Here is a 16,630-nt window from a genome sequence, read left to right as displayed (position 1 = left end):
ATATACGCTAGCTGCCGGAAGTGACGTCACTGGTGCCCGTGACATTGCCATATATGGGCATGTTTTGAGTCGGTATTCGATGTGCTCTTTTCAACCACGCGATCGCTGGATCCCACGCAGCGCTGAGCTGCAAGCCACTGTCTCTATTCAGGGTGTTTGTGGTATATTTTATTTCAATAGCTTCCTTTATTAAACTGTCCCAGAAGCCGTTAGTGCAAGCCACGACAGAGGTATCGCCAAATTTTATGTGGTGACCGTTTTCTAACGCATGCTCAGCTAACGCAGATTTCTCTGGATAGCGTAGGTGATAATACCTCTCATGTTCTTTCCTGCATTGTCCCACAGTGTGCACTGTTTCTCCGATGTACTTCTGGCCACACTCACAAGGTATATCATAGACTCCAGGTGTTCTGAGACATACAGAGTCTTTAACTGGTCTCAGTAATTGGCGGATTGTCGTTGGAGGCCTGAAGATTGATCTTATCTTGTGTCTTTTCAACAGGAGGCTTATCTTGCCCGACACAGAGCCACAGAATGGCAGCAAAGCAAGTTTCTTTTCCTGCTCTTCGCCGGTGGTCTTATTCTGATATTTCCCAGAAATCACTTCTTTCACTTGATGGGTGCTATAACCGTTATTCCTGAAAACCTTGCGTAGGTGGCGCAGTTCGTGGGGCGGGTTGTGGTCGTCTGATATTACTCTTGCACGATGCACCAATGTTTGCAATACTGTGCACTTCTGTGCTGGATGGTGGCGTGCAGGTACAGGTCTGTGTAGGTGGGTTTTCTGTAGATGCTGTGGCCAAGGCACCCATTTCTTTTACGGGGGACAAGGATGTCAAGGAAGATCAATGCATTATCTCTTTCCACCTCCATGGTGAACTGGATATTACTGTTGATGCCGTTGAGGTGTTCCAAAAATTCATCTAATTTCTCGCATCCGTGTGGCCAGATGACGAACATGTCGACAACGTATCTAAAGAAACATTTTGGACAAATGACACAAAAATTTAGAATATACTTCCAAGAATAAATGTTGTCACACAAAATATAGACAGAATTATTGTGCCTACATGTGTTTTTCATAATTAAATAAAATACCTTATTGTGCCTGACTGACAAAGTGATGCACTAGGCCAAGTGGAAAACATTAGTAACCTTAATAGGCAGCCTCCTGTTTGGAGAAATTTGGGAGAGTTTTAGCAATGATTTTTGGATTATTAGATTTTCTTTCTCTAATGCTCGGAGGTGGTGTATACTCATGAGACAGATGACATAAACACTGGAGCTGGGCCACATTACAGGCCAAGAGTTTTCCATAGTGCTCAGAAACTGCTAGCTATGGTCAGTTTATAAGTGTCATATACAGCAACTAATGAAGACTATAGGAAGACACTAACATGAGATTTTGAGAGGGTGCAAGCACAGCATCAATTCCAGAAGGAATTTTTTCTCTGCTAGCATCCTCTGACCTGACAACACACAAACTTTCTCCATGCCAGGCTTTTCTCCACTGTATCTTAGCTGTGATAGCTCCTCCTAGCCATTGGTTGCCTGTTCGTCTTCTCTAGCAAGAACCTCTTGTATCCCGCATATCAAAATACAGATGTTTGTCTACCTATCTAATTCACCCATTGTCATTTGAAACACCATTATTGGATGCCCCCTCCCTTGTTCCATATTATGACCCACACAAATTGGCTGCATTCCAGTTGGATAGTACATTTTATGACCTATAAGTGGCTATATTTTTGTGGCTGGATGCCACTGTAAGTGTGTTGGGGGTGCAGCCTTCTATGCATAGCCTGGCAATGTCTGCATTTTGTCAGTCCACACTGTGGGTGTGGTGCCCCTGCCTGTGCTTCTTGGCACATTCATGCACTGATAGATGGCTGAGTGGCCACCGAATGCTCATTGACCAGCATGTCTGTGTACTCTTAAGTACACATGCTCACCAGTACGCTCTCCACTTCTAGACACCATCCCCACCTTTGGATCATGCTATTTCCCTGCGCCATCCACGGGTCCTGCCAACACCACTGCCTTACAGTCCGTTGCTTGGCAGCCTCCTGCTGCCACTCCCTTGTGGGTCCGAGCATCGACATTGGCACACACCTGTGCCTTGACATCACATTGCCATCCCCTTCAGGCTCATGGATACCTTACCACAATGCATCATCACATGCCCCTTCAGGGGCCTAGGGAAACCTAAGGTAGCGTTGCCAACCGACAGCCTAAGATAATGGTCAGCTTCCCTGCAGTTACTTTCATCCCTTCTTTTTCAGGGAAACCCACAGAGAATGTGTCCAATTCCTTATAAAGTGTCCATGACATTGGTCAAAATTGTTCATGGTCAAATGGATTTCTGCTGACTGTGGCGTGCCCGAAGTTATCAAGTGATTTACATATCTATGTGGAGGTGGTCGCAACATGCTAATGAAGGGATTAGCCAAGATGTACTTACATAAGAGAGTTGTGAGCTATTACCAAGACAAATTGTCCACCCTTAGGTAGAGGAAGGGTGAAGATATGGAAGCATTTTCAGACAGAATTCACACACTCTTGTGTTTGTACACGTTGGGGCGAGAAGCAACACGATATTATGTCTTGTTGGAAGAGGCCAAAGTGTGAGCTGTCAATGTATTCATTAGTGGCATTAATCTGCAAACTGGAGCTGAGGTTAAAGAGCTGTAGCCTTTACCTTTGAATGAGGCAGTTTGTCTTCTACTATTACGTGAGGAGACTGGGTGGTTTGCTTCAACCCCATCCTGCAACAATGACCCTAACCATGTGTTCACAAATGACACAAACTGTAGACAAAGCAGGCAATCCGGCCACACTGTTGATAAATGCTGTGCCCCACGATGTCCTAATTGCAGGGAAATTGGTCATTTGTACATTAAGTGCCACAGTCTTAAAGTAGATCAAACAAATGACATGTATTCCAGAATAATAGAGGTAGTAAGATAAAAAATCAGGGAAATGGCCATGGGATAGATATAGCCACTCCTTCATACTGACAGTAAGAACACTTAACCCTGTTAATTTTTGTGGTTAGGAAGAGGTGCCAAATATGATTGTACTTCAGAAAATTCATAGCAGTATGAGAATTTTGACTGATATGGATACTCATGTGAGCATAAAGTTTTTAACCCCTGCTAACAAGTAGACTTGAAGCCACTTGCACTAGTGGATTGGGGACAGATATAATTAAGCCTAAGGGAACTCATTATGTTAAACTGGTAGAAGGAATTATGAATCTGAGAGGGAAGCATTAAGAAAATGAGAATAGGATTTTGATGTCATCCTGGGAGTAATTTTCTGCACTATGTTCAGTGTGTCATTGCCTATCAGTAATAAAATCTTCAATTTCATGAAGCAGTCGACCATTTTGGCATCACCAGCACTACAAAGGCATGAGAAACCCTAGAAAAAAAGGCTATTACACGAGTTTCTACTGAACCATGTATCTTAGTGTTAAAATCCAATGGCCCTGGAACAATATGTGGTGGTACTGGAAAAGTTCTGTGGGTGACAGTCAGAATTGGAGAGCCTCATGCAACTATCTTTCTGGTTGGCCTGTTCACTCAGAGTGAAGCTCTAGATCATCTCTGAGTACATGAGAAACATGGCCTTTGCAAGACTGAGACCATGAATATGGAAGTATCTGTGAAGTTTGCATGGATAATTTCAGACTGAGAGATGTTGTGGAACTATAATAACCAGCATACAGAACATAGTTGATGATGAACAGTCTTCCACAGGAGGAAAGCAATTTCAAAAGACTAGGAAGCAGAAATCATTGCCAATGAGATGGGTTTATACACTAATATTACCTCTTACAAATAATTTGCAGGAAAAATTACCACATTTGTCAGAATCAGATCAAAGTCTTTTGTGTCTAGTATTGGAAGAGTTTGTGTGGCTGGTTGAGGAGAGGCAATATATTGTATTTAATATACCATGAAATTCCAACTGGGAATGTTAGACTGATAAGGCAAAACACTCCTAGTCATAAGAGTCTATTGAATCCTGTACCATTTACATTCAGTTGTAGAGGAGGGCATTCAGCAACAGTTAAATACAGGAGTCATTCTGCACTCCTCTAGCCTCTGCACCTTACCTATATCGATTGTACCTAAAATGTCTGTTAATGTTGAGAAAACCTATCGTTTATGCTTCGCTATGCAAGCAATAAACGAAGTCACAACACCTGGTACATATACATTACCTTGTATAGGTGAAACTTTAGATAGGCTGAGAAACTGCAGGTACTTCACCACCATGGATATGAAATCAGGCCAGCATCAGATTCATATTGTGCCTCAAGACTGTTCTAAAACAGCATTTTAGTGTCCTCATATTTGTATGAATTTGTTTGGAGTCATTCGATTTTGAAAAATGCTTCTGCTATGTTTCAGTGGTTTGCAGATCTTGTTAAAGGGATTGAAACCAACCGTGAGTCTGCTATATTTATTTTTCAAGGACAATTGAGGAATGTAGTGAATGGCTAAGAAGTGTACTACCATGGCAACGAGGGACACACTTAAAATCGAAGTTAGAGAAAAGTTCTTTCACAGAAGTGTACGTTCAGTGATTGGTTCACATTATCAGTTCTATAGGGGTGAAACCAGACCCACAACTTACCAGAATGGTAGACAATTTTCCTGAGTCCACAAACGTGAAGGAAATAAAGTCCTTTTATTCAGCTAGTGAATTATTATTATAATTTCATCAAGAATTGTGCTAGAGTGATCAAGCCATTGACTAAATTGTTGAAAAAAGGGGTACCTTTTGAGCAGACTGTGGAATGTGAGACAGCCACGCACAGAAGAATGAAGGTGTTTTGATGCATTCCTGTGGCTAGTATATCCTGATTTCCAAAATCATTTATCTTATCCTTTGATATTGGCAATTTTGCAGTAGTGTGTGTCTTAAGTCAGAAGCAAGATGATGAAAAGCAACTGACTAGTTTTCCCTCCCACCAGCTGAATAAGACAGAAATTAATTATATCACAATGGAGAAAGAGTTATAGGTCTTGGTGTTTGGAGTAAACTATTTTAAATGCTGCCTTGAAAATTCACAGTGGTTACTAACCATACAGCTGTTATGTTGCTATTGAATTTGAAAAATCCAAGCAGACATTTGACTTGATGGGCACTGAAACTAGGTGAGTATGATTACAATGTGTGTCATAATTCCAGGAAGTTGCATTAAAATGTGGGCACATTGAGTGGAAAGGTTCATGTACAACAAACAGATGAGGTACTTACTGCAGAGCTACAAGAAGCTCAAGAACATGACACAGAATGACAACAATATGCTGCCCTGCTGCATTTTGTATTCAAAGGTGGTGTTCTGTATTGCAAAAGCCCATTGGGAACTGATTTGTGATACCAAAGATGTTTCAGTGTCATATCATCAGGTAATTTTGTGACAGCCGGACGAAAATAGCAACCATGTCACCTATGTGTGCGTTGTCTTGTGCCACTGGTGCGAAGGCCACCAACATGATATTGAGAATTATGTTTACATTTGTGTGTATTCAGTACGTGGAGAGGGTGTAGCAATCCATACTGTGAATGCCATTGCAAACCTTGCCTGAAGCCTCTAGACCATTTGAGATTGTGGAGCTAGACATTATGGGACTTTTCGCAGAGACGAAACAGCAAAAAGGCACATCCTGTCCATTGTTGACCATTGTTTTCACTACTTAGTTTTGATATCAACTGCTAACATGGTGACAGAGACAGTGTAACATCCTTAGTATTGCCTGAAGGAGCAAGGAACAGATTTAATGTCTGCTTTATTTGTGCAAATATGTAAACTTTCAAGGATTAAGACGTGGGGAACTACTCCCTTCTACCCTAAATCGAATGCCAGAGTGGAGCAGGTTCATAAGACAGTTGTACAGATGTTATCTAAGTATGTGAACAAGACAAATAATAACTCAGTTGATTGATTTTGGCATAGATTTTGTGACATCTTTTCCTGAAATTAAACCAAGTAGAAGGACTGCATTTTAGTGTGTATATGTTTGACTGTTTTAATAGCTGCTGTTGGAAAGCTTTCCTGTGTCAGAGAGAATCAAGAGCTTGGGATGTCTATGTCTTCCTTACTGCGTGTGTTATAATTGTGGGCATCACTCCTGCTGGTGAATGTTTCATGATTTTCTTTCACATACATGGGTCAGGTTAAGACACATTGACTGAAAACTGTCATCACTCCTGGACATGTGAAGATAGGTTTGCATTGGTCCCATTTGTTGCTTGATGTTATGATCCTTATTGATTTTTGGGGGGGGTAACATTTCTTGCAGCCTGTGGTGTAATCCCATAGTGATATAACAGGCCACAGCTAAAATAGCTATGGAACAGTAAATAATACACCATCAGCAGATACTGATCAGTTACCACATGCTTCAGATATCTCAAGGTGTATATGGCTTGTGACAGTTTGTCGCACATTTTTGGCAGCCCACAAGGGTTTCTGTAGATAATTGTAAGTCTTTGAGTTGAATTTTGCCTTCAATGGGATCAAAACTGGCATTTTGCATCATGTTATTCTTCTTCCTGTAACTAAGCAGTCAATACTTCATCCACCTGCAGAACCCTGCAGTTTGATTGACATAAAGTACTGGCATTTCAAGGCATTGTTGCTAAGGTTTCTCAGTGACAGTGTCTGGACACCCCTGAATATGGATTGCTCAGTGAAGAATGTGGTCTAATGTGCTGGCTATTAGGATAGGTCCTTGCAATCACAACCTTGCTGTACACTTATGGGAAAGTTTCACTAGAAACTTAGTGAGGAAATTACCCAAGGTAAACCTGTATGCTTCTCTCCCCCTCCACTCTTCTTGCACTCTTTCTGACACAAGTACGCTTACTATATTACACAGTCATTTACACCCACAAATTTACACAAGTACTTTATCACACCAACAGTTTTGTAGCATTTTTCACGGGTTTGTTTCACCCTTGGCAATGGTGGCTGTATAATGAGACACTGACATTTACACCAATGAGAGATGCATTTTCAAAATGAACTAAAGATGCTCTGTCATCTGTCTTGTACAGAATTTCTTTCACTTATCAATAACACCTATATTTATAGAATTATGTATGGTCACTTTCAGATTATAGATGACATTAATTTTATGTCATGGGAGAAGATATCTAAAAGTCAGTGCTGAGATGTGCTGCCAGCTCACCAGTGGTATTTTGTTTATTGCATTCTGTCACCATGATAAACATGAGAGGCTTCAGATAACCACACTGTGCTACTGCTGGATGCATGCTCCAAGGCTGCATGCTTCACAAATTGTACACTTCTACACTTCATTCACACACAGTGTAATTCCAACTATTCATAATAAACCCTGTCTGAATGCTGCTGTCAATGTTTTCTTTATCACTGTCTGATTGCATCCACATGTTCCATCTCTGTTGCCAGAACTGTGCCATCCCTTAGGACACAAGTAATGGCCTGCATGTGTTAGGACTATGGTTAGAACTGTCTCTTTCTACTGTCACATGGAGGCACGGATGGTTTTCTACTACACATGTGTCACTTTGCTGCCTCTTTATTCCTTGTCATAGTAGCTACGTCCTATTAGGACTGTGGTTTTCTTTTTAATACCTAGACATGTTGCATCTCTATCTAGCCTTGGAATGAGGATTGCTCCCATCAAGCAGCTAAGTTTAGGGTGCACAGATGGTTTTGGTTGCTTACTAAATGTAGTTTTATGGCTGTCTGAATTTGAAATCTACAGCCATAACCATGATATTTCTACAAGAAAAGTGTACGATCTATCTGTCTAACTACCAATACTACTTAAAGTGTCCCTCTATCAAATTTGCCAATACTTAAATTGTCCTTAGTTTTTCTCTCCCACCATTACTCATTTTGGGATTGAGTATCAAGAATCATCAAGAATCAAGAATTTCATTTACCATAAATCATTTTACAATGATATTGGCTTCATCATACAGGATGTACTAGTACATACAGAATAATAAAATAAACAGGTGTCAGTACATTACAGAATACTTTTCAAGCATGGCAGTGTACCAAATTACACCAGGATAGCTTCTAAAAGTTAATGCAATAAGCTATACTATAATATAATATTATATACTATTGTATTGTTTATTGTATACACTATGTAATTACACACATTAACCACAGCACACAATAATATGTTTAACTACAGACAACTTTTAAATGCTAATATCCTCCTCAGGCATCTCAAAAAATTCTTCAATGCCATAGAATGGATGATCTGACAGCCAGCTGTACCACTTAAATAAATTACATCCACAGACTGAACATGAATTGGCAGTTTATTGAACATTTTGATTGGGTTTACTTTGTGGGAATTTCCTGTTCTTGCTAATCTGTGTTGTGTTAATGTATTTCCCCTCTGGCAATAAATTCTGAAATATTATTTTTAATACTGAGTACAGACACATAGATGTATAAATTTATAATTGTGAGTATTCTGAGTCTGTAAAAAAGAGGACGACAGTGCTCCCTATGACCTCTTTTACATACTATGCGTAAGACTTTTTTTTTTTTTTTGTAATTTCAACATGTTCTTGGTGTGAGGGGAGTGTCCCTATATTATCAGACCATATGAAATATGTGACTGGAATAGCCCAAAGTATGTCACCCTAAGGTACTCTAAGCTCATTTCTCCCTTAGTTTCAAGATAAGGTATGCCACCCGAGATATTTTTCCACATACGTGATTGACATGTTCCTCCGGAAAGAGTTTAGAGTCAATGTGAATACCTAAGAGTTTTACTGACTTACTGCCTACTTCATTTGATGTTCCCATTAAAAGCTGTTGGGCTTTATCAGGACTGCACAGGAGCTTATTGGCTGCAAACCAGTCCATGGTCTTATCAAATGTTTCTTTTGTTAGTTAATTCAGATCTGAAATGTTCTGATGTGTAGTAAGTAGTGTTGTATCATCAGCATAACACATGACATGGTGGGCTATGTTTTTAGGTAAATCATTAATAGTTACAATGAAGAAGAAGGGTCCTAGGATAGACCCTTGTGGTACACCTGTGCTGATTTCCATTACGCAAGAATTTACATTTATGACTAAAACGAATTGTTTTCGATTACTTAAATAAGAATTTATCACAGTTAAAGTGCTCCCTCTCACCCCATAAAACTCTAGTTTCCCCAGTAGTACGTCAACAGGAATGCAATTGAAAGCTTTGCTTAGGTCACATAATACTAGTGATACCATGTTATTGTTTTCAAAAGCTGTTAAGGTTTGGTAATGATTTCCAAGATGGCCCCTGTTGTGTTTTTCCCTTTGCGAAAACCAAACTGATTGCTACATAGGATATTGTGTTTTTCATTTGCAACACGTCTCTTTATGAGGGAGTTGTTTCAGAGAGAATGAAATATGCCATTGTGAGACCTCTTTTCAAGTCTGGCGATGCTACAGATGTAAAAAATTATCGTCCTGTCTCTCTCTTAACAACATTTTCAAAGGTTCTTGAAAAGGCAGTGTATAACAGGATTGTGGCACATCTTAATAAACTTAATATTATTAACCATAGACAGTTTGGTTTTCAGAAAGGGGTTTCCGCAGAGCGTGCCTTATATTCACTCACAAATGATGTCTTGGAGTCTATTAATAGTAAGAAGTCACCAGTTGGTGTCTTCTTTGATATTTCCAAGGCCTTTGATTGTGTAAGCCACAAGATACTCTTGGAGAAGGCCTATAATTACGGAATCAAAGGGCCTATAGGTAACTGGCTAAAATCATGTCTTGAAGACAGGAAACAAAAGGTGGTTCTAAATGGCTGCAACAAAGGATCTCCTAATCTAGTGTATTCTGAATGGGGCAAAATTCAGCATGGAGTTCCCCAGGGATCTGTCCTTGGTCCCTTGCTGTTTTTAATGTATGTTAATGATTTACCCCTGTCCATTAGTAAAAATTGTGAATTCACAATGTTTGCTGATGATACAAGCATTTTCGTAGATGGTAAGTCTACTGCTGATCTGGAGACTGATGTTAATGATATACTCAGAGAAGTTACAGCTTGGTTTTCAATTAATTCTCTTTCAGTTAATATTAAAAAAACTAATTTTATACAGTTCCACACAAAAAATAAAACTCTAGAAAATATACTAATTTCTCATGACAACCAGGAACTAGAACAGGTGCAATCCACTAAATTCCTGGTGGTTCACATTGGCAGTAGGCTCAACCAGGAATAGCATGTGTCCCTTACTCTAAAAAGGTTTTCATCAGCAACTTTTGCTCTAAGAATAATTACTCATTTTGGGGACATCAACATTTTAAAATCATCTTACTTTGGGTACTTTCACTCATTAATGAGTTACAGAATAATATTCTGGGATAATTCACCAGCCTCAAAAAAAATCTTAACTGCTCAGAAGAGAGCAGTCAGAATTATGTGTGGGGTTCCTCCACGAACCTCATGTAGAAAACTTTTTACACAGTTAGGTATTCTGACCACAACATGTCAGTACATATACTCTCTGATGAATGTAGTTAATAAAGACTATGCTCAGTATGAAACAAATTGTTCATACCATAACTACAATACTAGAGGTAAAGATGATCTACATGTTGAACTAAAAAATTTAACACTTGTACGGAAGGGAGTAAAGTATGCTGCTATAAAGACTTTTAATGCATTGCCTAATTACATTAAATGTACAACAGAAAATGAAACACTGTTCAAAGGTATGTTAAAAAAATACCTGCTCGACCATCCACTGTACTCGTTAGATGAATTTTTTTCCAGAAGTAATGCCCTCCCTTAATAATAGATGTATTTAGTCTCTTAGTTATTAAATGGATGATACAATATTATGTTAATGTTATATCGTTAATGTTATAGTTATAGTGTTATATTGAGAATTGCTATACTAGTTTAATGACAGCTTGTAAATGAGAAAAAATGATACTTATAATATCTATATCATTGTATTATATTACTATTCTGTAGCATTAATTGTATTTGTACAATTGTATTGACATATTCCACATCCAGGTAAATCACTAGCATGTACGGATCTATGGAATACGCATACCAAATAAAAAATAAATAAATAAAATCAAAGAAGCTGCTTATTTGTGTGTGTATCAGTGCCTCTTTGAGAATATTGGAACAATGGAGACTGGTCTGTAGCTTTGGGGAAGATGTTTGTCCCCTTTATTTATTTATTTATTCATCCGTAGACAACTTGTGTAGTTGTCAACTGTATACATGGAATGAGTATATACATAATAGTACTTCTGGTAGTACATATTTCTATGGTGCAACTTAATCGTTTGTACACAAAACAAATACACACCAATCTTAGTTACAAATAAATATAAATTTACAAATGTATTCTTGCATGGATTACACAAAACAAATACACACCAATCTTAATTACAGATAAATATAAATTTACAAAGGTACTCCTGCATGAATTGAGGTGAACACATGTCATTTACAGTATTCTTTGACAGTATAGTAACATTTATCTGCTAAATAACTTTTTGCAGCTTCCCTAAAGGCATGTATTCCAGTTTCAGCTTTGATCTCCTCTGGAAGTCTATTATACATTTTTATTCCATTAAATAATAAACTATTTTGGGTTTTTGTTTTGTTTTTTCGTATGCGATGCAAATGGTGGCAGGATCTAGTCCAGTGTTGGTGTATAGATCTGTTTTGTGTGTACTGGTCAATGTGTTTCTTTATATATATCACAGTCTGAAAGATGTATTCACATGGTACTGTCAAGATTCCCATGGTTTTGAATAAATCAGTACAGTGAGCTCTCTTGTTGCTTTTTGTTATTATTCGTACAGCCCTCTTTTGCAGCTTGAAAATTGCTTGTATGTTCTGCACATTTGTACCCCAGAAGGTTATGCCATAACTAATTATTGAATGCACATATGCAAAGTATGTAGTCTTAGCACATGAACTATTACATACTGACATAATTATCCGGAGTGCATAGCAAGCAGTAGCAATTTTCTTTTCTAGTGCTGCAATATGGTCAGTCCAGTTAAGCTGTGAGTCAACATGCATTCCTAGGAATTTTATGTTTGTGACACGATCTATAAGTTCATCTTTAACTTTTAGGCCTATGCTATTATGTTTTTTATTTATGTGGAAATTAATACTGTTTGTTTTTTTAATATTGAGGGTTAATTTGTTGCTTACTACCCACTTGCATACATGATCGAGAGTTTCTTCAGCTTTGTCTCTCAATTTGTCTGGTGACTCATCACTGATAAGGACGCTGCTATCATCTGCAAATAGTATTGCTTCCCCGTATTTGACACTCTGGGGAAAATCATTGATATATATTAGGAAGAGTATTGGCCCTAACACACTTCCCTGAGGGACTCCTATGTTAATATGTTCTGGTTTGGAAATGTGTTTTGTCAATCTGCTGAACTTCGTTTGTGAGATCTCTACACACTGTACCCTATTTTCCAAGTACGATTGAAACCAATTATTTACTGTTCCCCTTATTCCTAGTGCCTCCATTTTGTTTAGTAGTATTTTGTGGTCTACCGTGTCAAATGCTTTGCTAAGGCCAAGGAATATGCCTGTTACATGTTAACCTTCGTCAAGTGCTTCTAAGACAAAATTTGTGAAGTGAGCTACTGCTGAACCTGTGCTTCTTCCTGGCCTGAAACCAAACTGTTCTTTACACAGTAGGTTGTACTTGTTTAGGAAATCCATTAGTCTCTTTTTCATTATATTTTCTATTACCTTGGAAAAGGACGAGAGTAATGAGATGGGCCTATAGTTTTCTATATTTTATGGATCGCCTTTCTTAAATAGAGGCAGGGCTTTTGCACATTTTAAGTACTCTGGGAAGCAGCCTGCAGTGAAAGATTCATTTATGATGTGTGCTAAAGGATGTTGTATGCTGTCAGTGCAGTCCTTCAGTAAGCACACTAGCACTTCATCTAAACCTGCTGATGTTTTATTCTTTAGATTCTTCACAACCATCCTTACTTCTTCTGTAGAAGTTGGTAACAGTAACATTGAGTTATCCATATAGTTCAATTTTTGTTTAGGCAGTTTTTTGCCAAACTTTTGCTGTAGCTTGGTAGCAACACTGCTGAAGTACTCATTTACGGTATTTACTAGTGTATTTGGGTTATGTATAATAGCACCATTATGTTTAATTTGAATGTTTACTGCTTTTAATTTATTACTGTTTGTTTCCTGTTTGGTAACAGTCCAGGCTGCTTTAATTTTATTTTCTGCCTTTTCTATAATACTGTCATTGTGGGCTTTTTTTGCATCTCGTAATACTCTTCTGTATATTCTTTTGTATGTGTGGTAGTAGTTTAGGAAACCAGGATCACTATGATAGTTTTTTAACCTGTTCAGTTGTTTGAGTGTTGCAGAGGATTTCCTTATTCCTTTGGTCACCCAGGTATTTCTTTTCTGTGAGTGTACTGCAGTTTGCACCGTTGGGAATGCTTCATCAAATCTGACTTTAAATAATGACATGAATTTAGAAAATTTCTTATTTACACTAGTTTCAGCATACACTTCTTCTCAAGTTATACTGTTTATTTGCTTGGCAAATTCTGATCTGTTTGGTTTGGAGAAAACCCTTCTGTATGTGTATGTTTTAGTTGTATTGTCTATATTTATGTTTAATTTTAGGATTTGACAGGAGTGATTAGAAAGGCCAAGGTTATCTACAATAATTTCACAACTTTCTTTATCTATGTCTGTGATGATGTGATCAATTGTTGATGATGAGTTCTCGGCTATCCTCGTGGCTCTGTTAACTAATGGTGATAACTTATAACAGCGCAATATATTCAAGAATGAGTTAGAGAATCTATCTGGGTTTTGTGTGTTTATATTTAAGTCTCCACAAATGAGAACCTTCCCTTTAGGATTCGAAGCAATGTCTAGAATCTGGATTAGTTTTGCAGTGAAAGTATCTATATCACCACTGGATGAACGGTAAATACATATTATAGTTAACCTTTGTGCCTCGTCTGTCTTGCTTATCTCTATGGCTGATATTCCTATGTGTTTTTCATCACTTACAGAATTAATATCATTTCTAATTTTATAGGCAATTCCTTGCTTAACATATATACATGATCCACCACCTCTAATGGTGGTTCTACTATAATGACATGCTAGTATATATGAGTTTAAATTTATTAATGTTATTTCAGTTCCTCTACACCAATGTTCAGTAATGCATGTGACTGAACTGTTTAAAGTTTGTAGTTCCACTTCTAACTGTTGCACTTTGTTTCTGATAGATTGTATATTTTGATGAAAGGCTGAGAAACGAGCACAGCTTACCTTGCCTGTATCTTTTGTTTGCATTTTGTTGACAGTGACTGATGCTTCGTGCCGATTTGTCCCAGTTTTTTTCTCCTCTTGGTGCTGAACCATAAAAAATCCTCCTTTGGAGTGATGTACTTTCTTGTCCTCTGGCTCCTTCTGATGGGGTGTGGTTTAGCTGGTGGCTTCTCCATTGGTACTGTCGTTTCTGGTGCTACTGCTGTTGTTGGCTTTGCTGTTGTCTGCCCCACTGTTGCTGTGTTTCCTGTTCTTATTGTTGGTGGTGGTGGTGAAGGTTCTGCTCATGTCAGTTCTGCTGCTGACGAGATGACTGCCTTTGTTGATTTTTCTTGTACTGTGGAATATTCTATTACTGATAGTGGTATAACAGTTGTTCTTGAGTTGAAGGTGTTTTGAAGTAGTTTTAATTCCTTCATTATCATGTTCACCAGATATTCTTTCCCAATACTGTTTAAGTGTAGTCCATGTTGTGTATGGAATCTACGACCTATATTATTTATATTAACACATTTAACATTTTTAAAACGTCTACAGATTTTGGCAAACTGATTGTTGGCTTTTTGTATTTCTGTATTTACACATGATTGGTCATCCAGATTGTGTCGCTGTGGTGTATTCACGATTATCACGTTTGTATGCGTGAGGTTCTTCAGACGCTGTTTCATATAACGTGTAGCATTTGCAGTTTCATTTTTATATACATCGTTTGAACCTCCGATGAGTATTACACAGTCTTTATCGTGTAGATTTTTAACCTCTCTAGATTCAGTCGTTTTTATTATTTCCGCTAGTGGGGCTCCCGGTTTTACTATGCTACACAAACTTCTATTAGTTTTCTCTTTAATTTTCTTTGCGAGTCCACGGCCATGACTATCTGAAAGCATGAGTATTTTATAATGCGAGTTATCTGTTACAATGTTTTCGTTTGAGTGTCTGTTTGTATCGGTATTTTGTGACGTACTTCAAGGTCATTTTGTACCAGTATTGTCTCATGAAGTTCATACGACACTTTATCGCTGTTTAGAGATTTTTTGATGTGTTTAGACTGTTCACTGGTGGTTTTAGGCCTACTATCTTGAATGTTTTTCTTCCCAAGCGACTCGTAACGGCTCGTTTCACCCTCGCTGTCTACAATTGCGAGTACTTCAAACGAGTTTTCATGCACGAAATTAACGTTGCGGTCATTGTTCACACGATTTAACACTTCTTGTTTGTTGTTTTTAAACGTAGCTTGGTTGTTTTTAAACGTAGCTTTGTTCCAGTTTTTGGAAGCAGGCGAAATGTTTTGCACCGAGTCCCGCGTGTAGCACGTACCTCGTTTTGATCGGAGATCATAATTTTCTTTCTTGAGCCATGAAATTTCTTTACGAAGCACTTCGACAATTTTCTGTAGGCTGATAATACGTTCATTTAATTTTGTTGTAACACCATTATCATTCACATAATGACTGTTTTTCACTACGGAGCTGTAATTTTCACGCACAGGAATATTATGAACACTTGAACCTGTCGCCATGTTGTCTGCCCAACTTTTGATACCTTAAGTGCATCTGGAAAAACTCCAAATTCTGCACATTTATTAAAAATAAAAGCTAATGGTTTGGCAATTGAGTGTTTTGCCTTTTTAATTATGTTATTTGATAACCAATAACTTTCCATACTTTTAGAACCTGAAAATTTGGATACAGCTTTTATAACATCAGCAGGTGTGAGAGCTCTCCATTGAAATACCAGGTTAACAGGCAGTGGTGTTCCAACAAGGTCCATTGCAGATGAATTTGTTGCTTTAATACCGTTACTTATTTCTTTAACTGAGTCTAAAAAGTATTGATTTAATTCCTCAGGTTCAAGCAGAGCTGTTTCTGTACATTTTGGTGTATTTTCTTGTTTTATTATGTACCATACTGCCTTGCATTTATTGGGAGCCCTTTCTATACAGTTTTCCACTGCTTGCTTTTTTGCCAGAAGAAGTTTAGCTTTGTAGTATTTTTTGCATTTCAGATATGTCCTATGAATGTTCGCACTATGTTCTGCTTCTTGGTTAGCAGCTTGCTTATGCATCTGGTACAGCATATGCATGTTTCCTCTAATTTCTGCTAGCTCTTCTGTAAACCACTGCTAACCACTGGGTAAACACTGCTGTAAGGTGGGTAAACACTGCTGTAAGGCGCGTTAACACTAAGCTGAACGGGATGCTCCAGACACCGGCAAAGTCTCACATGAGTGTTGTTCCAGTTGATGCTATTGGTAGGTGGGGTTACACTACACATGGCCTGCACCTTAAT

Source organism: Schistocerca cancellata, chromosome 4, assembly GCF_023864275.1.
Source record: "Schistocerca cancellata isolate TAMUIC-IGC-003103 chromosome 4, iqSchCanc2.1, whole genome shotgun sequence".
Classification (NCBI taxonomy): domain Eukaryota; kingdom Metazoa; phylum Arthropoda; class Insecta; order Orthoptera; family Acrididae; genus Schistocerca; species Schistocerca cancellata.
The sequence above is the reverse complement of the archived record's forward strand: the minus strand, read 5'-3'. Positions refer to the sequence as shown.